Source organism: Rhyacophila brunnea, unplaced genomic scaffold (genome assembly GCF_057557595.1).
Source record: "Rhyacophila brunnea isolate RB1 unplaced genomic scaffold, BYU_Rbru_1.0 scaffold_1, whole genome shotgun sequence".
Taxonomy (NCBI): Eukaryota; Metazoa; Arthropoda; class Insecta; order Trichoptera; family Rhyacophilidae; genus Rhyacophila; species Rhyacophila brunnea.
Window position 1 is genome coordinate 64,221,718 of NW_028232751.1, and position 27,779 is coordinate 64,249,496.

At 34.7% G+C, this 27,779-nt stretch overlaps 1 protein-coding gene across 1 annotated transcript in view; it reads right to left on the minus strand.

Moving 5' to 3' along the window:
* Window positions 1-20,030, minus strand: part of pico (ras-associated and pleckstrin homology domains-containing protein pico) — an 83,033-nt gene extending 63,003 nt beyond the window's left edge. Inside the window, exon 1 of the mRNA XM_085947979.1 lies at window positions 19,552-20,030. The gene's annotated coding sequence lies outside the window, so the exon portion shown is untranslated. The remainder of the gene's footprint in view (window positions 1-19,551) is intronic.
* Between the last annotated feature and the right edge of the window lie 7,749 nt (window positions 20,031-27,779).

A 27,779-nucleotide genomic window follows, 5' to 3' on the forward strand; every position in this document is an offset into this window, starting at 1 on the left:
AATTACACTATTAAGATTAATAATAGAATACGAAAAATATGTGATAAATTTGATGGAATCATAGAGATTATATAAATTTTTTTCATCTCATGTACAAATAGTGTCATGTCCACAGAACAGATAATAAATAGAATACCGATAGGCTATATTCAATACGCCGCATCTTGATGCAGGGTTTTGAATGTGTGAGTGTCCTACGAAAATGAAGCACGCATTATGCACGTGCATAATAATATGTGTAATACACAAACATTAAATGAGCGTAAATGCATAACCCGAGAGCAGTTTTCAGTATTCGACGTAAAACGTATTCTTAACACGTGTGTAAGTTTAACCCGGATTCTTCCTTACTCGAGTCGGTTACCTGCTATCGCCGTACCCGTTATGTATTTCAGTTCCCATTATTTCTGAGTTCCCTGGTCATGTAGCATAAGAGGTATTGTTTTCTCATGAGCGATATGACTCATGAGTCATGACATACATTATTTACGTGTACCTACTGTAGTTTTAATGTATATGTAAAATAAATAGTAAGTTTTCATTTCATTTTAAGGTTTTGAACATAACACACCACGCTGTCTAGACGGGTAGATACAAAACGTCCCCAAGGTAGACCTAGAGGCCACTGGATCGATGTAATGATAAAGTTCTGCGGAAGTACGTGGCAACGCAATGCACAGGCCCGAGAGAAGTGGAATCAGCTTGGAGAAGCTTTCATCCAGCAGTGGATAGATTCAGTCTGATGGAATCAGCTCGGAGAGGCCTTCATCCAGCAGTGGATAGATTCAGGCTGATAATGAAATGATAAGTACTTAAGTAATAATTAATATACCCATTTATCATAAAATGTACTAATTTTGTGCAAACATAAATGAGTCGAATAGTCATAACTCACATTTTGCAATTATGTCATTTTTGAGTTAAATAAACCATGTGATTCTAAAGACATTAATATATATAAAGAAACTATGTAGTTGGGTATCTAAAGTCACTTAAAACATAAACCATATGAAAAGCGTTGACAAGTTGACTGTTGGCGTCATAACTCACATTAATTTTTCAATGAATAATGTGAGTTCTGTCATCACGGCCTTTCTAACCAATCATGGAGCTCTATTTCTCATAGTGTGTTGAGTGTCTGCAACATAAGAGTAATAAAGTAATAAAATTTAATTATTATTAATTATTATTAATTTATTAATAAATTAATTAATTAATAATATTATTAATTTTAAAAAGATAATGTAAATCGACTCATTAACTCATTAATATTCAAGGGAGTTCAATACTTTTCTTCTAATTACTAAAACAGTGCTCTGGTGGTTTTTTGCGATTATTTGAAATAACTTGATTTTTTTAAATTTGTGAGTTATGACACTAAGTAACTCAAATATATACAAATATTGCCCTCCGTTGTAAGCAGGTAGTCAGTAATTATTTTAATATACGATGATACATAATATATTAATACAAAAACTTGCTGGATAAACGAACTCATCGAGTTCGGTGGATGTACGTGGCAGCAAATAACTTGGGGCCGAGAAGAGTGGAGGGAGCTAGTGGAGGCCTTAATCCAATAGTAGATCGACTCCGGGTATTTATGATATTACATATTATATAGATAGATGTTGCTAAGTTAAAACAGCGTGTTGAGTGAAAATGAGTTATTTCTGAGGCTTGATCGGTAGTTTAGAAGTTCATGTTCAACTTCCCAAAAGTGTAAGTAATAATTAATAATATAGTAATAAGTAATAATTTTATAGTAAGTAGTCTAAACCAGTAGTTTTCATGTGCGGCAACCAGCGCTTTACAGAAAAATATTTCAAAATTTTATTTATAAAATTATGAAATTTGTTGAATGTACATGACTTGTCTTAAATTTCTTTCCTTTCTGAGAATAAAGTCAATTGAAAGAATTGGCAACAATTGCTTTATTAATATTGTCGATTTTTCCTACTAATGTATACTGTGAAAGATCATTCAGTGTAATGCACTTCATAAAAAACAAATATCGAAGCCAGTTGACAGATGTAAACTTAGAAGCAGCCATGTGGCTCGCTTTGGAGAATAGGAGTACCTGTTGAGGAATTTCCATTGGCATTATTTTTAAATAATTAGATATGTACTAAATAAAATGTTAAAATATCTTTCATTAAATGGACTTGTCTATAAATAAATTGATCACAACAAAAGTGAAATTTGGTGCGGCCACCAGACGTCTCCATAGAACTGTCAATGTCAATTGTGCGGCCACAGTTAAATTTCACGTGATAACCACTGGTCTAGACAGTGAACAATATTTATGACGAAACCTATTATTTTTTGAGACTTAGGTACGCCTTATTTATTACTGTAGTATAAATAACCTTAAAAAATGTTACATTGTACCAATTTTAGTTGCGCAATGTATCACTTGAAACTTTTTTTATATAAACCAAGAGATAAATTAATACATTTATAAATTAATAACAATTTACAATAAACTGGCGATGTTTCATAATAATTTTATTGGACTTTATCGCGTGATTAAATTTAATCAAAGCATCTAGGTAACTAAATGTGGCGTGGAAAGTTTTATATAGTCCAGTGGTTTCCAAACTTTATGTTACTACACCTCCCTTTAAAAAAAATCTAATCTGTGCGCCTCCCCCCCCCTTTATTTCATTAATAATAATAGACATCTTTTTAAATAGTTAAAAATATACAAATACAAAAAAGGAAATAAGCAAGGTTGTTATAATTTAAATTAATTTGGTTTTCATGCGATGAATGTGCTTGTTAGGACAAAGTGCTCTTTTTCTACTAAACGGGATCGATATTTGGATTTCATTGCAGCTAATGCAGAAAATCTCGTTTCGCATAAATATGATGTTACGAATGTTAGCAGTACCTACTTTACATACAACTTGCATTGCTTTTCTTGACAAAGTATTATATTATTCTTCAATTAGATTCAACCAAAATTATTGATCTAGGGTTTTTGTTTCAATGAATTATAGCATGATAATTCTACCAATTTTCCTTTTCAATCCAAATTCATCATCGTTCATTGACAAATGGAATCTATCATGGTCCAGACACCCCGAAGCGGGCCCCCAGGCCAGGATCTTTGGCGGGCCCACCTACCTATCGCTGAGGTTAAGGGCAGTGTGGTGCTCTAACGTAGTGTTTCCTAAATTATACACGGGAGTAATCATTTAAGTACATATAGCAATCATCATAGGTATCACATCAAATTGCAATTCACAACTACTTATTTAAAATATTTAATAACCCTGAAACAAAGTAGCGCCGCCGGCGACTTTTATTAAACTATTAGATTAAATTTGTGATGTCTGTTATGCCCCAGGCTCTTTATAAACTATGTATTTGCAAACTGCAAACACGTGGCTACATTTGTGTTAAACTTTTCGCGCCTCCCTTCGCAACACTCGCGCCTCCCAGTTTCGAAATCGCTGCGATAGTCTATGCGTAGACTACATTATATCAAAGGTCACCTAATTAATTAATATTTATTATTTTTTTGGATAAATAAATGTAATTTGCATACATACGGTTCGATAAACAAAATAATGATATCACTACTAACTGATGAGAGGAATATAAATCTACGGAAACGTACCGTGCGTACTAAAAGGAAGTTACACAGAGTTGTATAGCTTCGAGACACATTTACGCATAATTAATTCCAACGAATAAGAGCGGAATGCACAATCTAAGATTTCGTTCCTAAGGATAAGTCGCCGAAAAGGATGACTTAACTATAGACAATCCTGAGTATAGAGTTAAGGAATCCTTAACCATCGACTACTTTTGTTATGAACACGCCCCCTTCTGTATTACCATTTACCACTGACAGCTGCTGTCAAAATAAATTCGCATGTCTATAACACAGTCCATACACTCAAATTCATTTGACAATGTATCTCAATATGGATATTGATAGTGTTAATTCGTTTGGCATGTACTTGCAGAATATTATTTTATTTTTATACGCCAGCCCGCAGAAATACAAAATACCAGATGAAGAATGACACTTGATGCTAGTGTTACCATGTTAAAAAAAAACTTGTGGTGCCTGTGGAATCACGTATAATGACTTATAACGGAAACATAAGAGTATTATAATTAAATATTAATATATATTTATAGTTATTGCATTTATAAAATGCAGTTCTCATATTTTTGTCATCGTTTAACGATTATAAAATAATTTACCTAATTTACCTAACGAGAATTTTTAAATATGGTATTATTTTCAATAAAAATGATCTTCACTAAGGACAGTGTTTCTGCATTCCGCTCTATGACAAGACACGATTCTTTCGAAACATATTGTACTTATTTAAATTTTCGTATCGTTATCAAATGTTAAGGATATACTTCAGCTGGGGCACGGTCTACAACGATCGTGACTACGCGACGCGAAGATTGTGCAAATGACGCGTTTCTGCGTGTCAGATCTGCGCGTTTCTGGATGCTGGTGGAGGGCGGTTTAAACGAGATTAGATTATTGAATTGAATTATTGCTTGGGTGACGGCCACACTGTATCAAATTGACACGGTCGTGGTCTACGAATAACTGCTTATGTATAAATCACGAGTCACTGATGACTTGTTAAATAGTTAAGGCTATACTTCAGCTGGGGCACGGTCTTAAACGATCGTGACTACGCGACGCGAAGATTGTGCAAATGACGCGTGCAGAACAAAACATAATTTGTCATAAAAAGTCAACATGCGTCTATTTAATAGTATGTTTATTGTTCTATTACCAATAATAATAATATATTCATTGACATGTTTTCTTTTTCAAGTAAATGGGTAACGTTTTTTAGTTTAGATTTACACGATTTAATAATTAATTCCCCTGTCGCCATCACAAAACAAATTGACGTGTGTGTTTACAGCTCGACTTTCGATCTCCATTTGCTAGCCAGTAAGAAATTTCGTCGCACCTATAGTTGAAAATTATTTGCAGTTTCACTGAGACTGTACATGTACCATTTTAAAAAAATCGGTTAGGTACATGTTCAAACACGCGCGTTAACATCACTTTACTCCCTACTTCAATTATAGTTTGTCAATTCATGGCTACGGCCGTATGTTGTAGCTTAACCACTGGGGAATGCCAAAAGAGATGGCGTATTTCAAAAAAAACACTATCTTCTTCTTAGGTCAATAATTATTATAAAGCAATCATTATTTGTAGGATATTTATCCCACTTGAATGGTCAAAGACATAGCTTATAATCAGTATCTTTAGAATTATCTTCAAATGTGTCAATCTTGCCCATTTTTGAATAATAAAATGCCTAATTCTTGTCAAATTTGGGATCACAGAGAATATCAATATAATTTTTTATCGTAAATATTTCACTATAATAATGTCGATATAAATTATACTGATGGTTTTTAAAGTCGTTTAAAAATTAATAAACGAAAAAAATCTTAACACCACTGCACAGTTATGTACTGAAATATGACTATATTCTAAAACATTAGAGCGATAGGTTTAAAACAGGGAACTCAGAAATAATGGGAACTGAAATACACAACGGGTAAGGCGATAGCAGGTAACCGACTCGAGTAAAGAAGAACCGGGTTAAACTTACACACGTGTTAAGAATACGTTTTACGTCGAATACTAAAAACTGCTCTCGGTTTATGCATTTACGCTCATTTAATGTTGGTGTATTACACACACTATTGCACGTGCATAATGCGTGCTTCATTTTCGTAGGACACTCACACATTCAAAAGCCTGCTTCAACATGCGGCGGGTTGAATTATGCCTATCGGTATTATATTTATTATCTGTTCTGTGGTTTAAAAGAATACTATTTTATGTAATAAAATTACTTTATGCAGTCATCAAATGTTTAAAATAAATATAAAGGATAATAAGGCTTAAAAATTATATAAATAGATTATATCAACGTTTAAGGTATGTCCAGGATCATGCTTTGAAAATAGATAAAAAGCTCCATTTTCACCCACGCTGAGCACGTCCGCCCTTAACGCTACATTCCAGGTGCGATTTGTACAAGCTTGATCTAACTATTGAAAAATGCTAGATTGTGAAAGAAGAACAGGATCAAAAGTCGGGATCGCTGCGATAGTACATATTATATATAGTACATATTATATTGAAGCGATGCAGTTAAACATCTGATAAAAATATAAGTAATAGAATAACGTAATAGAATAAAGTAATATAAAACATATTAAATGTATCACAAAGTATACCTGTTCAATTCAATGGTCTGATAACTGTAAACAAAGACACAAAACACAACTGAATAGGTGATATAAACCTTGTCCAAATCCGAAAATCTACCATTTCAACGCCCTTGTACGATCAATCGCCGACCGGCCTTCTTGGCATATACCTACTACCTAATTTTGTTATCTTGGCTATTAAAGGGATGAATTAAAAAGGTTTAATTAATATAATAGGCAGTGGCAGGTGGTAAGCACTGTTGGCAAGAACAGATGTTTTTAGTACAAGAGTACTTATTGGATATCGAGAGACTATAATAATGCAACAGTGAATAATAGTGGCTGGAAAATTATACCTATGCAGTTGGCTGTATCACAGTTCACAGTAAGAAGTTGTATCGGAAATAGATGGCCCTCTTAAATTCTAATAATCTTAATACCTAATAAACAGTTGATGATTGCATTTAAAAATATTAAATAATTATAGGTATATATTTCGTTTATAAACTTAAGCTATATAAGTATTTAATTAATAAATAGATTCCACAAAAATGAATGTTTTATTTTTCCCCTGGCTGTTCTATTTTGTCACTGTTCTGTTTTGTCCGGTTAACGGAATGGTGTATTCTGTACCAATGATCTTAACATTTTGTGCATTAGGGTATTGGAGTGAGACATTCGGTAATTGTTATTCGTCAGGGCTAGAAATTGACCGGCACGTCGTTCCGGTTCATAAAATCTTTAAAAAATCACTCCGTCTCGTGAAAAAATTATTTAACCGTCTGAGCTAGATAGACAATTTATAACAAAAATCTATAAAATTAGATACCTATGTATGTACCATGTTGATATTTTTGTAAAATTATCAAGCGCTCCGGTTCGTAAAATTTTCTATTTCGAGCGCTTAAATTCGTAGGTAATTTAAAAAATATAAATTTGATAAACATGCAAAATTGAGAAACATCTTCATAAACAAAAAATAAGAAAAACAATTGCACCGAATGGGACTTGAACCCAGGTCCATCATAATCCACACACGAGCTTTAATAACTATTATGTTACGGTTATAATTGTTATCCATAAACAAATTTACTTTATTTGTTTTATAAAATAATGTAATCTGTATGTATGCACAGATGCAAGTGTCTATGAACAGGATGGTTAACTACGGCCATAAAAATGTGTCCAGTCTTAAAAATACATCAAGGATATTGCAATCAATCTAAATAAATCTCTAAACACGTCCATTAGTCAATATTATTCCTTCACAAATGTATCCTGCCATTTGAAACCTACACAACACTATGGCGAATTTACTAGCAAAAATACACATAAGACAGTATGTAGATATGTCATTTTGATTTCCATAGTAACACACGTACCTATAATAAATATATTAATAATTTAGATGCTAGGACCACCCCCTTAGCAACCAATAATAGTGGATTGGATTACGGATTTCTTCCGAAATAACTTTTCGTAGAAAACAGGATTAACTGAAAATGAATTCAATTCTACTTAAAGATGGCTAAAAGTATTAAAAATGCATTGGCATCGTGTTCTGATATATTCTAAAAGTTTCAAATGTCTAGCTAGTCGGGAAGTTAGTTAAAAATCGATTGCAAGATTTGTACTGGATAAACAACCACCGGACAAACAAGAATACGAGCTAAGAAAAACGTGGTAAAAATGGGTCGTAGATTTTAAAAAATTGAGTAATTTACCAATAATTGGTATTCGCCATATTTATGATGATTGTTTTATGAAACATTGTAATAATTAGTAAAGCATATCCATACCCATTTTGGTATATTATGTGTTAAATTACCTCAATTTCACTAACCGAAGGAGCTGAACCATTGCCGACTGAAGACGAAAACTGATAAATTTCACTACTGGTCCTACCTTTCCGCCATCCCGTTCTCTAAGGATGACCTGTCATTGTCTATAGCAGGGGTTCCCAACCCCGCGGAACGATTCGTATGTGCCCGCCACTATTCGACAGAGACAGAATTTTCACGCTAGCCTGACACACGCAGAAAACCCGAAGTGAACGAACGCCACGAACTGAGCCTAGGGAAAATTATGATGAACTAGCTGACTCTCGCTGGCTGGTTGATTTGGGATTTCTCACAGACATCACGGAAAAATTGAATTCTTTAAATTTGGAGTTGCAGAGGAAAGACAAAAACATAGCTGAAATGATAAGCTCTGTAAAGTCATTTAAAGCTAAATTGGATTTGTTGATATCACATCTGCAGATCAATTCTCTCGTGCATTTCCCACATATGAATAAAATGCTAGGTGACAATGAATTAAACGGGTCGTTATTTATTAAGCATCTTCAAGTGTTAAAAAAACAATTTGAAGAGAGATTTTTGCAGTTTACAGATATCGAGCCAATTGTTTCCTTCTGTATCAATCCTTTTACTTGCCAAATAAATGTAATGGAAATGGCCGCATGTATTGCAGATTTTGTTTACTTTGTAAATACATGTCTCTGTGTGCATGCAATTTGAATAATAGTTTTAATATTTTGAAACATTTTTGTTTATTATTTATTAATAAATTATGAATATAAGAAAATAAATTATGGTAAAATGAGTTATGGAAGGAGTTTGTCTATTAAAAATAAGTGGTGCCCGCCACCCTACCGATATTTTAGAATGTGCTCTAGAGTACAAAAAGTTTCGGAACCCCTGGTCTATAGAGTGCTCAAACTGACGCGTCTGTCGTGTTCACTTGTTGGAGTATTCTTAGTTTCAGATTTCTTTCAGATTATTTTAACGTATCTTGGAGACCTTGGAGTTCATCTGATTTAGTGGTTATGTGTTATTAATATTATAAGTGACGATCAACGTACTAAGTAAACTTCTTCTGTGTAAAATAATATCATAATACACTACGACGTTTGTCAATGTGACAGTCGATTATAAACGACAATAACTAATAACCTATTTATACTCTTCAGTCGTTATAGAATACCAAACTCTGCTTGCAAGTTTTTTTTAATCAATAAAATAGTATGACAGTGGACCACTCGTTGCTTGTGCAAAAAGTTATGCTCAGGTTTTATTAATCTAAAGATGGCGGTGGCTGAACAAACAAAAATGAAACAAATTCTTCTTAGAAATACCTACTAAGAATCTGGTCGGTTAACCGTGTAAAATTACCCGGTTTTCAGTTAGTTTAAAAATTCGCGGTTACCCGGTTAACCGGTTTAGATGCTCTACTTACATCCAGAGATTATAACTCAATTTATGGATGTTGGTATTATCTCCATTTGATACTTCCAACAACCAATCCTCCCAATAACTCTCAAATTTTGAACGGAAATGGAGAATCCCTCCTTCCCTTTATATTCGGAAATGGGACAACTGGACGCCAGGACAATTGGACGCCGCACTGTTGTAGACACGTATACAGAACGTAGACGAGGAATTTTCTACAGTTTCTATCTACTACTTAGTAGTTTTAATTCATATTACTCTTAACATAATGTTTTTTTTGCGGAATTACCATGCCTAAGGCTTTATATAAAATGAAAAACTCTTTTTTCGTTGGAACTTAAACATATGCACGATTAAATCATTATTTACGTGTGCATACTTAAATTCTCACCAACTATTATCAACTATTAAAATCATAATAATATAATAATTTAAATAAGTATAAATAATAATATTTTTTTTAAAAGTACCTAACGTCTATTTAATTTCGAATTGCGTGGCGTCCAGTTGTCCCGGCGACAAATCATCCTAGACCCTTATATTCGATGTAAATAAGATAAAAATTACGAATCGATTTTAGTACCCAAACAAGGGCATGTTTCCTAATAGTTTTAAAATTCCTTTGGAACGCGTAGTCTATAGATAACCAAGTGTTTTATCAAAGCTGTAGTAAACACAGTAAAACCCTCGAGTCCTGACATGACAACTCAAAAATTGTGCAAAGAAATTTTCGATCGATTTTCGCTTATTGTAATCGTTTGTTTACGTTTACAGGTACAGGTAGTCTTCGCCGTTGTTAAATTTCGAATATTCGCGTGTTTACACTATGCCAATTTTCTCATAAATGCATGCCCAGTAGGTAGATATATATTATGTGCAACATGCAGTATATAGGTATCTACTTACTTTTGCAACTTAATATGCATCCCATCCCCTGCCTGCATGCGGAATTTAATGCGCCAGCAAAGGCTTCGATTAAACGAGAAAAAAATTAAAACCAGTTTTCGGTTATGTTAAGGTGGAGTGTAATGTTTACTGAAGACATCTGGTATCGAAGTTACGAGGCATAGGATATAATATCGTCTCTGTTCTGGCAGAACACACTAACTGGAGAATACTAGTTTTGAGTAATTTGACTTTGAAGTTGTTAAATGTTTGAAATGGTCTATCATGTGAGTTTATTAAGTAATCGTAAAAAGGATGACTTTAAAATAAAAATTGTTTATTTATTAAGAAGGTTTCCAGACGGTAAAGTTTGAAATAAGGAACATTTTGGTATAACTAACTCAATATGTCATTTTTTCGAATTTGTGTCTTCTGCCAGAACAGTGACGAATAAAGCAATTATTTAATTAGTGAAAACATAGTTTTAGCACATAATATAAATAGCTTTACGAAATAAAGATTATCCATTTTCTAACTAGCGCCAGCTATCTATAATTATTTTACAACGATTGAGTAGAAAGACGTCTTTAATTATAAAGAAACTAAACTATACATTTAATACTCAATAATTACTTATTATTATAGTTTAGTTGACTAGGAATATGCAAAATACTATCGTAAATATACATATTATTTACGTTTGGTTTAATCAGTTTAATGCAAAGATATTGTATGTCCAGTTTTTGTATGTTTTGAGAAAATCGAATTTAATGGTTTTAGATGCGTGAGAAATGGACATAATAAGTATTAAATGATACATTATCTTCTCAAATATCCTATTTGGGCGTACAATATTTTTACAGTATAAAGATACGATGCAGATGAACGTTTTGTGTATATTAACTTAATTTCAATAGAAACTGGACATAATTATAATATCTTTGCACTAAAGCGTTAATTTCATTGAGCTACTTTACGAGCTGTTTGTTGGCGAATTTAAAAGCGGGCGATTCAGCTACTGCGATTGTGATGGTGACACACACAACTTTCCATTCGCTGAGAAGCCACAAGCCAGCGACTATTTTGACAGAACGTAGTTCGTTTTTTTACCGAGAGGTTGCTACTACGCTCTACTGCGCAGACGCAGTGGGCCCACACGCCGGCGTGTAGCGTGTAAAGTTGACCGGCGTTCATATTTTCTCTGTAGACTGTTTACAATCTGCTTGTTAGCTTGTTCAATGATGACACTGGGCGACTTTACAGGCAGATTGTAAATTCGCCCACAAACAGCTCGTAAAGTAGCGAGAGTAAAACGCATTTTAATTTTCGACAATTAATCCTATCGCTTTTTAATAAATTTGAAAAAAAAATAAAGCTATAAATTAAGAATTACAAATTTTCTCATAAACTACATTTCATTGATGAAAAAATATATAGTAGTAAACAAATGGTGTCCAAAAACCAGTATTTTTTAAATCGTAAATTCAAAAAATTTACTTGGAATAAAAAAAACTATTTCTGGGTTGTTGATGCATATAATAGAGTATATTACTATTGATTTTTATTACAACGTTTTTATTAGCTCGTATTCTTGTTTGTCCGGTGGTTGTTTGTCCAGTACAAATCTTGCAATCGATTTTTAACTAACTTCCCGACTAGCTAGACATTTTAAACTTTTAGAATACATCAGAACACGATGCCAATGCATTTTTTTAATACTTTTAGCCATCTTTAAGCAGAATTGAATTCATTTTCAGTTAATTCTGTTTTGTATGGAAAGTTATTTCAGAAAAATCCGTAAAAAGTAAGACTATTATTGATTGCTAAGGGGGTGGTCCTAGCAACTAAATTATTAATATATACGTGCGTTACTATGGAAATCAAAATGACATTTCAGTGTTCTATATTAAATTTGTTTGTTTTTATTTACTTCATATCAAGTAGAAGTTTGAGCATATTGAGCATAATAATTCAACAGAAAATTTCAAAACGTTGTATATAAAAAGTTCTTATTATCTTGTAATTATTTTGTATTTAATTGTATTTACCTAATTATTGCATGTTTTCTAATTGCGTACTCAAATATCTATAGTATCTATTAGACTCTCCCTTAACGATAACACCTTAACTTAACCGGTAACCATCAACGTAAGGTGTAAGTCTGCACGTAACTATTACAGAATTCCATTGTTGAGTTATATAAAAGTAAGAACTAACTAAAACCACGTTCTTAATTAACAATGTATTCCAATCTGAAAAAAAATCCACACGACACGAGCGAACAGCATAATATTATATTGATGACACTATAATGTACTTTGGCACCCAGTAAACCGCCAAAGTACCTACTCTATCAGCGTATTGCGATTCGACAATATAGTAAACTATCCTAACCATGACCCCCACATCATGAAACGGGCCCCCAGGCCAGGATCTTTGTCGGGCCCCCCTACCTATCGATAGGGTTAAAAGCAGTGTGACCGCTCAACAAAAGCTTTTTCTAAATGGTGTTCCAGGTTTAGGTACCTATTTATATCAGTGTATTTCTAGCGATTTTTTTGTATTTTTTAATAAATCCACTTGAGTTGTGAAGTTTTCGAATATCGACATACAATAATCAAAATTTGCATCCAACAATCACATTTTAAAATGTTATTATTGTTAAAGTAAAATAGCGCCGCAAACGACTTTTTACCATTATAGCAAATTTGTGATGTGTGTTTATCTCATTTATAAGGTAGTCACGCCACGCGGGGCCCCCAGACTAGAGTCGTGTCAGCCCCCCTCCTTTGTGGGGGCCATGATCCTAACCATTGAATATTGAAACATGGTGCAGTCTATCCCTCACATAACTTACTGTTCTGGAAGATGTATTTGCGCTATGCCTTTAGACTACCACAGATCATATTATTGAATCTTTGAAACCACCTTGTACGGAAAAGCAAGGGCATAGTTCGTTATAAATTCAAATTTTAAAAATCAATTCACTTTTTCTTTATCCTATTTTGTCCTATCAATTATTATGGCTCTGATCTTGTCGAACCACTAACGCAGATACTTCAGCCAAAAATGCGCTATTAATTGCCCTGGGTACATACTTTCATCCATGGAAACACGACATGATATTATGATGAAATGGGGTAGGTACAATCCTAAAATTTCGCAACTGACAAAACAGAAATCTTGGGGTGTGTTTTTATTTTGATTTTTGACCAAAAAAATATATTTTGGTTAACTAAACTTTTTAACAATTACGTCTATGAAAGTGTTGGAACTAAATGTGAAATTTCACGATTTTTTGTTGATATAAAGATAAACAGCTGTAGATATTCATGTCAGATAAGTACCCACGGTGGCCGCGCGGCATAAGCATTGGACTATCACGCCGTGGGTCCCAGGTTCGTATCCTGTGTCTGGCAAGTACAAATATTGTTTTTCAATTTGTGTGTGAGTCAGGGTATGGACCTAATAGGTTGAGCAAGTGGCTGAAATCCATTTCTCGTAAAAACAAAATCTGTTAATACAAACCTCTACCCTGTGGAGGCCCATATGATCCTATTAGGATCGGACATAGTCGGATAAGGAGACAGTAAATTAGGTGAGAGAAGGGAATTGTCTCTGAGAATTATAAACATACTTACAGATTTATTTAAATTACACTTTGTATTGACAAAAACATACATATTATCTTTTTCTAAAAATAATTCTGAAATCGGGACTCCGAAGTACAAATCTGTCAATTCAATGGTAAAGCTTGTGCGTAGGTTTACCGTTGGGAATATAATAATATATTAGAATATATTATTAAGAAGGGCATCTGTCAATAATCGTGAGCTGGAGTATAAATGAATAGGTAGGTACCTATTGATTTACATACCGGTCGCGCATCTCGGCGGAAGGCGCCAAATTCCAACCCGAGGAACTCGTCCTTGGATTGGATGGGGCACAGAACCACGCTCTGAGATGTGCTGACACATATGGGTAGAATTTATCGATATATTAAATCATTTCATTGCAATGACATAGCACATTCTTCAACTTAGATTCGTCTAATCTAAAAGACGAGTTTGTCAACTTGAAATGTGCGTCAGACAAAACCGGAAATTCATTCAGGAAATAATACAAAGTGTGGAAATAGTGGGTAGGTGTGTACTTAAAACAAAAAAGTAATACAAATACATTTTTCGCAATTAACAAAGAAGAAATTATAATTATTTATGGAAATAATTGAGTGAATTTAAAATTACATTGAAGCGTTTGCGGTTTTTACAGATGTGAGCAACAGTAGTGTGTAGTTCGCTATTAGTGAATCTGCAATGCGAGATGACTTGCAGCTAATTTGAATTTCAATCTGGGTAACCCTTGTTGTTTTTATTTAATAAAACGCATTTTTTTTGTAGTACTTATTCCACTTTTAATCAATAGATTAGGACCGGTTTCGTCCGCCTCAGAGGGACATTTTCAACTAATATTACAACTAATTTAATATTAAAAAATAAAAAAATGGGTAACCTTTTTTCAGCTTCATTTTAATAATAATAACATATTGATGTGCTGTTAACGCGAAAACCTGGAATGGTTTTATTCTTATATATTAATAGTATTAATATGTATATGGTCATCGTCGTCGATCTCAGACTATTGTGATAAAACGTTTAATGTTACGGTTATATGTAAATTGTACGTAAAACATTTCACCGTGAGATTTCTTATCGGAAAGAGATGACCGTATAGGTACCTACTACACGGTCTCCAATTTTGTTAGATTCAATATGAACATCAATTTAATTTTAATGCTGACTTTGGCAAAATTCATGAATTCAAGAATGAAAACCTAACCTAACAAATAATCCAGCATATCAGCTTTTTTCAAAGTTTATTTGTTGCTGGCTTCCTGTAAAGTGTAAACTGACAAGAACTATGTGAATTAGACATGAATTTTATGTCAGTACTATACGACCCAACGAGGTTGGGCGGTCTTTAATATACTGCCATATATTTCCGATGCAGCATTTCATGGTGAAGTCAGTGTGATACGGCGAACTGCATACGTACAAGTTTCCGGACACGGAGTGTTACAGACAAAACTACCTACATATGAATACGGATGACATTCCATCTATTCCTCCTCTCAGTTTTACAAGCCCAGGAAGTTTTCTCTACAAATGCTCTCCTATATTAGGTACCAACCATCGCTCGAAATAGACCAGAACGACCGGAGCGCAGGTCCTGTTTGTGAAATCTCCGAGAATATCGCTCCGTCTCGTATAAAAATTAATATAATAATTCAGTATAAATATATATTTTCGATTTTATATGAAACTTATCGGCATCGTAGTACCCACGTAAAATTGTCCATTTCGAGCGCTGCGCTGTCACAAGTAAAGCAACTAATAAAAAATGATGTTGAATAAAAATTTCTTCTACAGATATGGAACCCAACTGTACCGTAAATGAAGTAAAAGGAGACTATGTAAGACTCATACAAACAATGTTTGATGTATACATACAAAACGGCAAACACGGCGACAAACTATAATATGCGTCAGCGATTATGATAAGGAAACCACAGAAAAGTCCATCTCCTACATTATGCAACATCTTAACCTGGTCTCACGTAGAAATACTCGATCATAAATTCAATCTACCAACAATGGTGCAACTGTCTTCCGCGCCCACATGCAAGACCACACGTGGCCAGCCGAAACTAATGAAAAAACAGCTATTTTACCTGCGCCCCTTGTATGTATATTATATGTAGAGTGAAATGTGTTAAATGCAATAAGCAGATGTTGTTTTCTGCCAAAAATGTTGCACCGACGCTTTGTGTTTTGTGAATGATGATTTGCTGTCAAAATTAGGAAGGTACCCATATCAATAAAAATAAATAATGACATTCTATTCATATCATCACAGAAAACCTATACCTACTTTATTTATGATTTCCTTGCATTTGAATGTATTGGCCACCAGGGGCGCCGGTAAAAAAAGATTATTTGATTCCGCAACATCAGTTGGCTCAATCAAGGTTTAAAGCGCTAGTAAATCTGTACAGAACGGTTTTTGTTGCCTGGTGATAATGATGGTCCAGGATAGGGAATCTAGGCACGGCAATTTGGTGTACAATCTTTGGTCGAAGACGGCATCACACGAAGTCATTCTTATTTTTTTTTAAATATGCTAGTCTTGAAAATCAATATTTTAAATTATGACAGCTATAATTTATTACAATTATACAAATAATGTAAATCATAATACCTACATTGATTAAAATTACAAAGTGGTTGCCAAATGTTGCCACATATCTAATCCAGGTGTCCCGCGATTACAAGACAGTTTGAAAAAAATGGCGGTAAAATAATATCGACGTCACATTGACACCTCGTATCTGAAATTGAACATTTTTGACAGGGGGGGGGGGTTAAAATGTTATTTATAACAAACTAGCAAATGGAATTAAATAAAAACAAAGGTATGTTTGGTGCAAAAATAATTGTTTGTTTTTTAATATACCTACTTATGTTTTGATTTAATTTAATTAAGTACTTGATTTTTTATAATATTTCTCCCCCTTGAGAATTTTTTTAAATGTTAACGAGGTGTCAATGTTAGATCTAATCCATATTATGGTGAAATGAGATTCTTCTAAGTGATTCATAGAAAAATAATATGTTTCTCTATAGGTAGGTACTTTAAATGGGCAATATAATATTATGTATAAATAGGTGGTAGTTCCTTATTTAATGGCAGCTGAAGTTTATTTAGCTAGAAGACGGACGCAGGTGTTGACTTGAGTAAATAATAGTAATGTTAAATGTGTACAAACAGTAACCTATGATTATTCAGTTTATTCTGGTGCAATCAGGGAACACAACAATTATTCTGTTCCGTGTGTGCAGTACTAAAAATACAGATGGAATGCTGAGGACCTTTCAATTGGTCTGTGGTGGCGAACCTATGGCACGCGAATGTTTTATTTTTAAGAGAAAAAATATACGTACCTAAAATAATAATAAACGACAGATCGCATTGTATAAATAATAGCAGGTAAATACTCTTCAAGAACAAGCATTACTTTTAATGTAACTATAATATAATTGCATAGGTTCTTACGGTTTATGCGTCACATAATATAATATATTAGATATATTATATTATATTATCGCAGTAACTTCATCAGGCGGGGAAGAACCCGTGCTGGGAACCTCTGATTTTGATCGATTTACAATGCGACCACTGTAGCGAGAGAATGCCTCTTCTAATCAGAGCAATTAATTATTCTGGTGTCAATTTGTACGTAAAGAACCAAACTAAGTTATACAGTAACAAATAATTTTATTTTTACCCACAAAGATAGCTGTACCAAATAATAAGGAACAAGATTTGGTGGAGCTTTTAGTAGTAAATCTGGCGAACAGTTTCAAAATTGGTGGAACGACTTATATGGCGTAATTTAAAAAAAAAGTAATATGCTATGTTCTGTGAGTGATATCTAGAATATCATCATTTGTAATGGACTTATTAAAAACGATTTTTTCTCAATGAAAGACTGCTCGGCACGTCAGACAGTCGAAAAAGAATATTTGGGAAATTTTGACATGCGCACGTACAAAGGTTCGCCAACCTTGCAATAGGTTATGCCTGCTATGGCTTAGTCAAGTACCTACTCATTCAAGTTCATTAGTAGCTTCGAGCCCAAAAAAGTGCTGCTCTTTTGTGGGTGACGCTGGAATCACGAGAAAACAGCTGAAGATAACAACGCGAGTGTCTATAAATTTGACATTTGCAAATATAATACGAGTATGTCACAGGTTGTCATACTATCTGACTTATCCGCGTAACTTAGAAGGTCTAACATAGCCAGACGGTGGCGCTGGACCAAGAAAAACGTCGCGAATTTGTACTTGCCCTATGACGGAGTGTAATTTAGGATGAAGTAAGTAGGTACATATTCATATAGGTATTCACAAGTTATCCAAACAACTAATAAGTTGAGCAAGTGGCCAACATCCACTTTTCGCGAAATAAATATTTTACGAAACCTCTTCGTGAGGGTTACATGTAAATTGTACGTAAAAAATTTCACCGTGAGCTGTCTTATCGGAAAGATGACCGTATACTATACGGTCTCCAATTATTTTATTAGATTAGTTGATTTTGGCAAAATTCATGAATTATTTTCAAAATTTGTTTGCTGCTGGCTTCCTGTCAACCGACAAGAACTGTTTTTTTAATTATACACGAATTTTATGTCAGTACTATACGACCCAAAGAGGTTGGACGGTTTTTAATATACGGCCATATATTTCCGATACTTACAACATTTCACGATGAAGTGTGATACGGCGAACTGCATACGTTCAAGTTTCCGGACACGCTTCGTGAGGCGTCCCAGATGTAACCATCCCTTTATATCGTTATCTATTACTATTACATAATTATTATCAACGTAGGTACCTAATGTATAATAAAAATTAAGTTATTTACATAATAGCAATAGCATTGACAATCAAACTTGAAAAATAATATTAGTACATAGGTACGTTGTTTTTTTTGAGCTTTCAAATTTAATTTCATAGTAAGCTTAAAATAATATGCATTGCAAAATAAGGGGTGGAATTTGATACTATCTCAGTTCCCTACCATATATGCCAGAATTACATTATTCTCCCTTACTGACATCTCATGCAATATGATAAAAAAAAACTAAGGTACAAGTCGGTTTACTCATTACTGGAACCCAGGCGGGAACAGCGACAATTTTCATAGCCAATTTCGGCAAGATTTCAATAATTTTAACTCAACCTAACCTAACAAATAATCCGGCTATTTTCAAAAATTGCTAGTAATGACGAAACAGACAAGAACCAAAACTAATATTTTTTATGAAGACTAATAAACTATTATAGCATTTAAATCGGACGCATTATAAATAATATTGACTTTATACATTATCAACATCGTTATTCTAACAATTAAAAAAAATATATATCAAAAGGCTATATTACAAAAATGCAATATAAGTATGAAAATTATTCCTTTAATAACTAAGTAGGTACCTAACACACTGCACGCATAACTTGTCTTGGAAACAGTGTAGATGTTATTAACTTTAAATTAATAATTGTGTATATAAATAATTTGAATTTAGAATGCTTACTCGCCATAAACAACAAGATACAATAAACAATGAATCGTACGGTATCAAAATTACCTTGACATAAAAATTAAAGTCCAAAACACGGATGTATTTATAATAGAACTGTCAGAAAAAAATGACACAGTTGTATATAATATAGAAATTAACCAACACTATTTTCACGAATAAGTACCGTTATCAATTATTTAAAGACCACTGTCGACCGAACTGCCCGAAAATGAAATGCACTGAAGCGAAATGCATTGAATACTAGCACTCACTAGCACAACCGCGTGCTTCTAATAAAAATAAACACAATGTGAGTCACTGTTGTGATTTGATTAATTTAAATGATAGGGTGGCGCCCAGGCTGAAAGCAATGAACTTGTGCAACGAAACAAAGAAATACTGCCGAAGCGTGAGTTATTTTTACGGAAAATCTCACAGATGCACCGCGTTCGAGATTTTGATGGATTGTTTATTTGAGCACGGTGCGGTTCCAAAATTCGAGGATAGCTCACGCGGCCGCATCGCTTTCCGCTCCGAGCCGAACTGAACAAACTTCGGAGTTTTGGACTTTCAAACCCGCCGCCCGCGTTATACAAAAAAAAAACTCAGGAGTAGAAAACATTTTACTAATTCGTGACATGAGTACATTACTGAATCCGGACCGGACAGATATGATACCAAGGGTTCCATGATAAAACAGAACATCCAGGGGAAAAATAAAACATTGATTTTTGTGGAAATTTATTACTTAAACACTTATAAAACCTAAGTTTATAAACGAAATAATTACAAGATAAAAAGAACTTTTTATAAATATAAGGTTTTTAAATTTTATGTTGAATCATATAAACTTGACTTGACTAGCTTAAACGATCAAAAAAATTTGTACTTGATAGAAATAATACTGAAATGTCATTTTGACATGTCATATTGATTTCCATAGTAACGCACGTAATATATTAATAATTTATTTGCTAGGACCCCAGCTAGCAACCAATAATAGTGGATTGGATTACGGATTTCTTCCGAAATTACTTTTCATACAAAACAGAATTCATTCAAAATCAATTCAATTCTACCTAAAAGTATTTTAAAAATGCATTGGCATCGTGTTCTGGTATGTTCTAAACGTTTCAAATGTCTAGCGAATCGGGAAATTAGTTAAAAATCGATTGCAAGATTTGTACCGGATAAACAACCACCGGACAAATAAGAATATGACCTAATAATAAAAACATTGTAATATATAAATAAGGAATATTTAAAAAAAATGGATTTTAAGTGAAATCATCAACTGTTTATTAGGTATATAAACATTTTTTTACAAAACCGTTATTTTGGAAATATTGCATTTTTTTTAAATATAGTATATAAATTTTTATGATGTAATCACTGCATGTTGGCCATTCCGTACAAACTTCAATTTATCTGATTTTGATAATCATGCACGACTATTCCCACTCTACAATATACAGCTGATAAAACATGCTGGGTGCTTATGTTCCATCTCCATAAATAAATGACTTCTTTGTTTAATTCTGAGAGCAGATCACCGTTCCCAATTGCCAATATTCTTTCTGGCTCATCAGCTCCGTATCATGCAAAATTTGCATGCATCAAAAAATGCATTATTTTCAAAATTACGGTTTTGTAAAAAATGTTTATAATATACCTCATAAAAAGTTGATTATTTCACTTCAAAATTGAAAATTTTAAAATTATTAAATATTTATATACATATATATAAGCGTAGGGTGTTCAACCAATGTGTGCTACCCGTGCTCACATACGGCTGCGAGACGTGGACCCTCAACACGAGAGATGTCCAAAGGCTAAGAGTCACACAGCGAGGCATGGAGAGGTGCATGTTGGGCATCACGCGAAAGGACCGCAAGAGAAACGAATGGGTTAGGAAGCAGACAAGAGTACGCGATGTAATAGACGTTGCCAAACAGCTGAAATGGAGATGGGCGGGGCACATTGCTCGCCGAAAGGACGGCCGCTGGACAAATGCCGTCATCCAATGGTACCCAAGGGGTACAAAACGGCCAAAGGGTCGCCCTAAAAGCCGCTGGGTTGATGAACTGGTAAAGTTCGGCGGAAATACGTGGCAGCGAACGACACAGGACCGAGAGAGTTGGAGAAAGCTTGGGGAGGCCTTCATCCAGCAGTGGATTGACCTCGGCTGATGATGATGATATACATATATATATATACCTATTTCGTTTATAAACTTAAGTTTTGTTAGTATTTCATTACTAAATAAATTCCACAAAAATGAATGTTTTATTTTTCCCCTGACTGTTCTGGTTTGTGTTCTGTTTTGTCATGTTTTGTTTTGTCTGGTTACCTGGTAATTACATGGTAATATTATAAAACTCGCTACTTTGGAAGATCTATTCAGGCGACTTGACTCGGAGAACAAAGGATTTGCCATTAGAGGCAGACACCTAAACCATGTGCGTTTAGAGCTTTATTATCAAGAAATTTTATCTCTATAAATAATCCCACGATTGAGCGTCGGCCTATAACATCTTTGGTCCCAGGTTCAAATCCTGGGTCTGGCAAGTACACATATTGATTTTTTTAAATTTGTGTAGAGTCAGAGTATGTACCTAATAGGTTGAGCAAGTGGCTAACATACATTTCTCGAAAAAACAAAATATGTTAATACAAACCTTCAATCTGTAGAAGCCCAGGATATGATCTTATTAGAATCGGAAATGGTTAAAAAAAATCGAGAAATTCTTACCAGTGCCTAGTTTTAAAAAAATGGCATTTGATTGAAAAAAACAGCCTACACACTAAACAGGACCAAAATTGTTTATTTCCGGAAGACAGTTTTTTTCTGATAAAACACATTTTTTTACAACATTTGGTTACGTAATACTTCAACTTATTATTTACATCTATTTCGGATTACAAATCGACGTATGTAAGACAAGTTTTCTCGTAGACACAATTTGGGATGGATCGTATTACGAATTAATTAGCTGATAAGAACACAATTAATTATTTGTTTTTGAAATATGTTAAACACGGGACAATACTCACTTAATGGTTTTGAATCAGAGTTATTGTTGTATTAATGTTGACAGCTGTTTCATCAACTAAAACTTTCCGAAGAATGGTTTATAGTACAGAACAGCTGTCAACATAAATAACTCAATTAAAGAAGAATTAACAAAAATAACCCCGTTTCTAAACCATTATAATGAAGTTCTACTACGTAAACATCAAATTATTTAATTAATATTCACTTGACTAAAACATCACAAAAAATGTTTCTTATCTATGAAAAATATGCAACCATAATAGCCGTATCGTGCACTGCAATAGCGATCGAGGAGTGGCGCTTGAGTTGCATATTCGACAACTCGAAGCGGTATTTTGTACTCTGTCCGTACCCCATACGTTTTATCACTACAAAGGAAGGTTCTCTGGGCTCTCAGCAGTCAGCACAGCCTGAGTCTAGATTCTAGAAAAAAAATAGATAAGCTAATAGGTAGAAATTGTGAAAAATTGTAAATTTGTGGTAAAAATTGACAATCTTTCGTTATTCGTTAGATCTGGTTCAACATTTGCGTAGAATCAATTTTTAAATTAATATATCCGCGAAGATATCACTATTTATGCAATATCATAATAATATTTATTCACTACGTCTTCTACTTATATATTTAACAATGCCTATTGGCCCCCTATGATATGGGAGCTGGGAGATGATTTTATGGGGATCTCTCCCTGGGGATTGTGCTCCCTGGGTTAGTATTATGAATCATTATAATCTCTGTTGAAGTGGATGTGAATCGCGAGACGAAAGGGAGTAGGTAGGTATTTAACAAATAGTTAGGCACTGAAACACTTCATATTTTAATTACACAGTTTGTCAATCCTATTATAGTTATAGTGTTTTAAGTAGGTACGTGTATCTACTATGTGTCTGTGTCATGGCCCCCACATCCTGAAGCGGGCCCCCTACCTATCGCTAAGGGTAAATGCAGTGTGACGCGCTGAAGTAACGTTTTCCAAAATGGTGTACGCGATAAAATTAAGTTGTATTTTTAGCGATTTTTAATATGTACTTACATTCATTTGAATTGTGGAGTTGTCGAATTTCGGCACACAATTTAAAATTGCATCGTACAACCAAATATTATTATGACAACGAAGCTAAATAACTTTTTTTAAGTTATGATCCATGTTTATCTCATTTATCTGGTCGACTCGCCACACCGGGCCCTTTCTGTGCCCGGGTCCCCAGGCTAGAACCCTGTCAGCCCCCCCCCTTGTGGGGGCCATGGTCTGTGTACGATATAAAACATAATAATAAATGTAGGTTGACTGTGTAGATCGAAAAAAAATAATGCACACTTCGACAATACTTACTTATTTTCGGTGAAATAAAAATACAAATAATAATTGCAGTTGGTTCCTAATTCGATTAAGCCCTGCCAACCAAATCATAATAGATATAAACTATTCTTCTATCTATAAACTATCTAAAATTATGTACGACTTAATGGTATAATTTAGATATTTTGTAGATAGAATATTATTTTGTATCTTTCTTATATTATGATTTGGTCTGTAATTTGTATTCTTAGTTGAAACGTGTATTCTTAATGAAAACAAATAAGTATGCCTGTGTGCAATATTTATGTCGGATCTACACGGACTACCTCCACCCAGCGCTCGAAATGGAAAAGATTACGAACCGGAGCGCTCGACAAATTTTCTGAAGATATTTACATAGTCATCAAATCGTATGTGTATTTTATGAAAATAAGTGTGTCAGATTTTCTATTATATGGCCTATCTAACTCAGACGCTCAACATATTTTTTCCACGAGACGGAGCGATAATTTTACAAATTTCAGGAGCTGGAGCGGCGCTCCGGTGCGTTCCGTTCCATTTCGAGCCCTGCCTCCACCCTTCTCTTTTTTTTTTTTTTGTGATTTTACCGAGGCTTTGACTGCGACTCGCTGTCATATCGCCTCTTCTCTTCTAGAAGGGGATCCTTCGATCAGGTCCTCACTCCTATTCTGTTAAATGGCTTTATAATTATTTTGTCTAGCTCTTCCGTCTTTCTTTCTTTCTTCTTTAGACGCCAGTGTTTTATGCACCAGAATCGCTCTCCTCCGTATCCATCCCTTCTGTATTTTCGATACATCGTGTAATCATTGACCTCAGCCAAGTCTCTGAGATTAATGCTATTGAAATTTTTGTCTTATTAAGTAGAGTTCTATATCATCCTTTTTTTGCTTCATACTTCTGGCATTCCATTGTAAAATCCTAATTTGTTTTTTATTATCCATTTTGCTCCAGAACCTCCCCTAGAATTTCCTTTAAGTGTCCTTCTTTGAATTGTTTGCATACCCAGTCCACTGCTTTAATTATTAGTTGTTTAATGATCTGCTGCCAGTCTCCCCCTTTCAGCAAGACTTTCATAATTTCTCCCATCGCGTTAACCTCTGTCTTCCCCTTTGAATTTTTCTTATTTTTTGTAGGCTTTACGCTACTACCTGTAGATATTATTGTTGAGCCTGAAGCTTCTACCACCGCTTCTTCTTTCTTTTTGTTTTCCTTAGTTTTTTGAATTGTTTCGCTTTCATCTCTTCCTACGATTTTTTTTTGTTTTAATATGTCAGCATAGCTATTATTTAACATATTTTTTTTTGCTTCCTTGAAAGGTATGTTCATTTTTTTCATTGCTTCTTTGCAATTCTTTTCCTCTTGCCACTTTGGGCATTTTTGGCTGTTTGCCGCGTGGTTACCTTTGCAATTGATGCACGTAATTTCCTCATTTTTTTCGCAGGTTTTGTGGTTTTCACCACACTTAGGGCACGTTTCTACTGTACGTCCGCAATTGTTCGCGATATGCCCATATCGCCAGCATTTGTAGCATTGCATAACCCTGAATACATACGGTTCTACAGCAAAAGAGACTCCATATATGTAAATTGTTCTCGGCAATATTTTCTCCCCAAATTTAATACTGACTGACGAGGTCTTTGTCAGCTCTCCTGTATCACCTTTTCTTGTCAACCTCTTAAGGTTGATTACTTTTGCATCACTTTTGATTTCCATTTGCAGTTCTTGGAGGTCCATATCAATATCGACTTTTCTTATTACTCCATAAGAGCAGGAGTCATTCTCTTTGGTCACAAAACCGAGATCTTTGAGTTCTCCAGCTTGTTTCACTTTATCTGCTTCTTTTTCGTCTTCTACTTGGATGTACGTCTTTAAATTTTTATTGTAAATTTTCTGTACTTTTACTCCTGCCTTATGCAGCATCTGCGCTATTTTCAATTTTAATGGAATTTTACTTCCCGTCGCTATCATGACGATGTTTTGGTTTCCCTTTGGGGTGACCCCAGAGTCTCTTCTGGGTTTTTTTCCAGAGGTCACCGTCTGCCATTCTTCTTCTTTTTCTCCAACCACTTCCTCTTCATCATCGTTTCTTTTCTTCTTCGTTTTTTTGGTTTCATTCACTTCCATCGTGGTGTTTTCCATTTTATTGCTTTTGCCGTTCACGCGGTCTTGGAATTCGCGCAACAGTGTGAACAAAAAACAGTGTGGACAACCCCTCGCTTCACAGCGTTTGACGCACTCCCCGCACAAAGTGCACTATCCGTGCAACAATAAATATTTTTCACTTTTTCTCAAGCACTGGCACTGATTGTCAAAATCACATGGGACCACACATGTTGAGTTTATTGTCAAATTCATTTACAAACAATATTATTTTTGTTGTATCCCGTATTTATAACCGTTCGCGAGTAACCAGGCGAATAGCGTCCCGAATACGCAAGCGAAGTTGTACAACCTCACTCCACCGCTGTTGGCTTCCGACTGACCCTTCTCTTACTATTATATGGTTTGCTTTATGCCAGGTTTAATTAAATTTAAAATACTAACTAACACCATCTGCAATTTATATTATTAGTTCAATGAAAACAACTAAGTATGACTGACAAAGGTTAATGTGCACTATTTATATCGGATGTTAACACTGTTAACAGCCTACCTTTACCATTCGATACTGGAAACACCCCTACCTTCGAACCAGATTGATGTAAATTATGTATTGATTAGTTTTTATAAACCTGAATCTTTATGAATAATATATTACTTAGGTCCGCCTTATGTAATATATCCGTCCCTGTTCATAAATACATGATTTTTTTTTTAATTTAGGTTTCGTCAATTTTTGGAAAAGAGGAATATCCTTATAGTGACGGACATTATCCATTGGAATATTTAATACTTAACAACTGTCCCATTATTCAACAAACTAAAAATGCACTTAACATTCTTATCAATTCGGAAACGTCCCACATCAATATGTTTTTCAAGATTTCTTCAAGGTGTTTTCGTATTAATATGTACCTACCATGACCCCTACATCCTGAAGCGGGCCCCCAGGCTAGGATATTTGGCGGGCCTACCTATGGTTAAAAATAAAGCCAGTGTGACGCTCTGCAGAGGCCTTTTCCAAATGGTATAGTTACGCGGTAAAATTAATGTGTATATTTAGTGTTTATTTGTAGATATATTACATCCATTTGAATTATGGAGTTACGTTAAAGTGCCCACCACCACCCGTCATAAATGCACAACCGTGGATATGCACGGCCGCTTTCTATGACGCTTTAAACGTGTCTGAAAGAAGTGATTTTAAGTGCTCATTCCGTCCCGAGACGGAGCCGCACGGGACTGATGCTGCAACCATGCACCGTAGTGCTTAAAGAAGAAAGTTAAGAATGAAAATGTTTGTTTTTGGACTGGCTCTGCTGTCCGCTGACGTTAAGCGCTTTGTGTACCCGCATACTGAGTGTCACGAATTGAAATGGATGAGTCTACAGAAGAGTCGGGACTATCCCGCTCCCCATACGACGCTGCAAATTTCTCAAATGCCGCAAAGTTGGACTCGGTTGCTACCAGATCTCCATGACCAATTGGGCCCGTGTGAGGACGGACCCTGGCAAACAGCTCCGAAATTCATAAGCTGGCAATCCCAGAGGATGTGTTCAACATCTTGGTGGTCATGACGGTAGGTACAACCCGGCCCATCTACTATCAAGCCAAACTCGTGGAGTCTGGCGGCGAAGTTGCTATGGCCGGTGAGGAACTGGCTAATCCAGTGCGAAGGTTGGAGTCTTCTAGTTTAGTGCCTGCAGAATACGTCTGGAAAAAAACGGTAAGTGTGCCGCCCCTTGGGGGTGGCGGTCCACCTCGCCTGCCATGCCGCAAATGCGGTATTGTACACAATGTCACTTACAGTCTTCCTG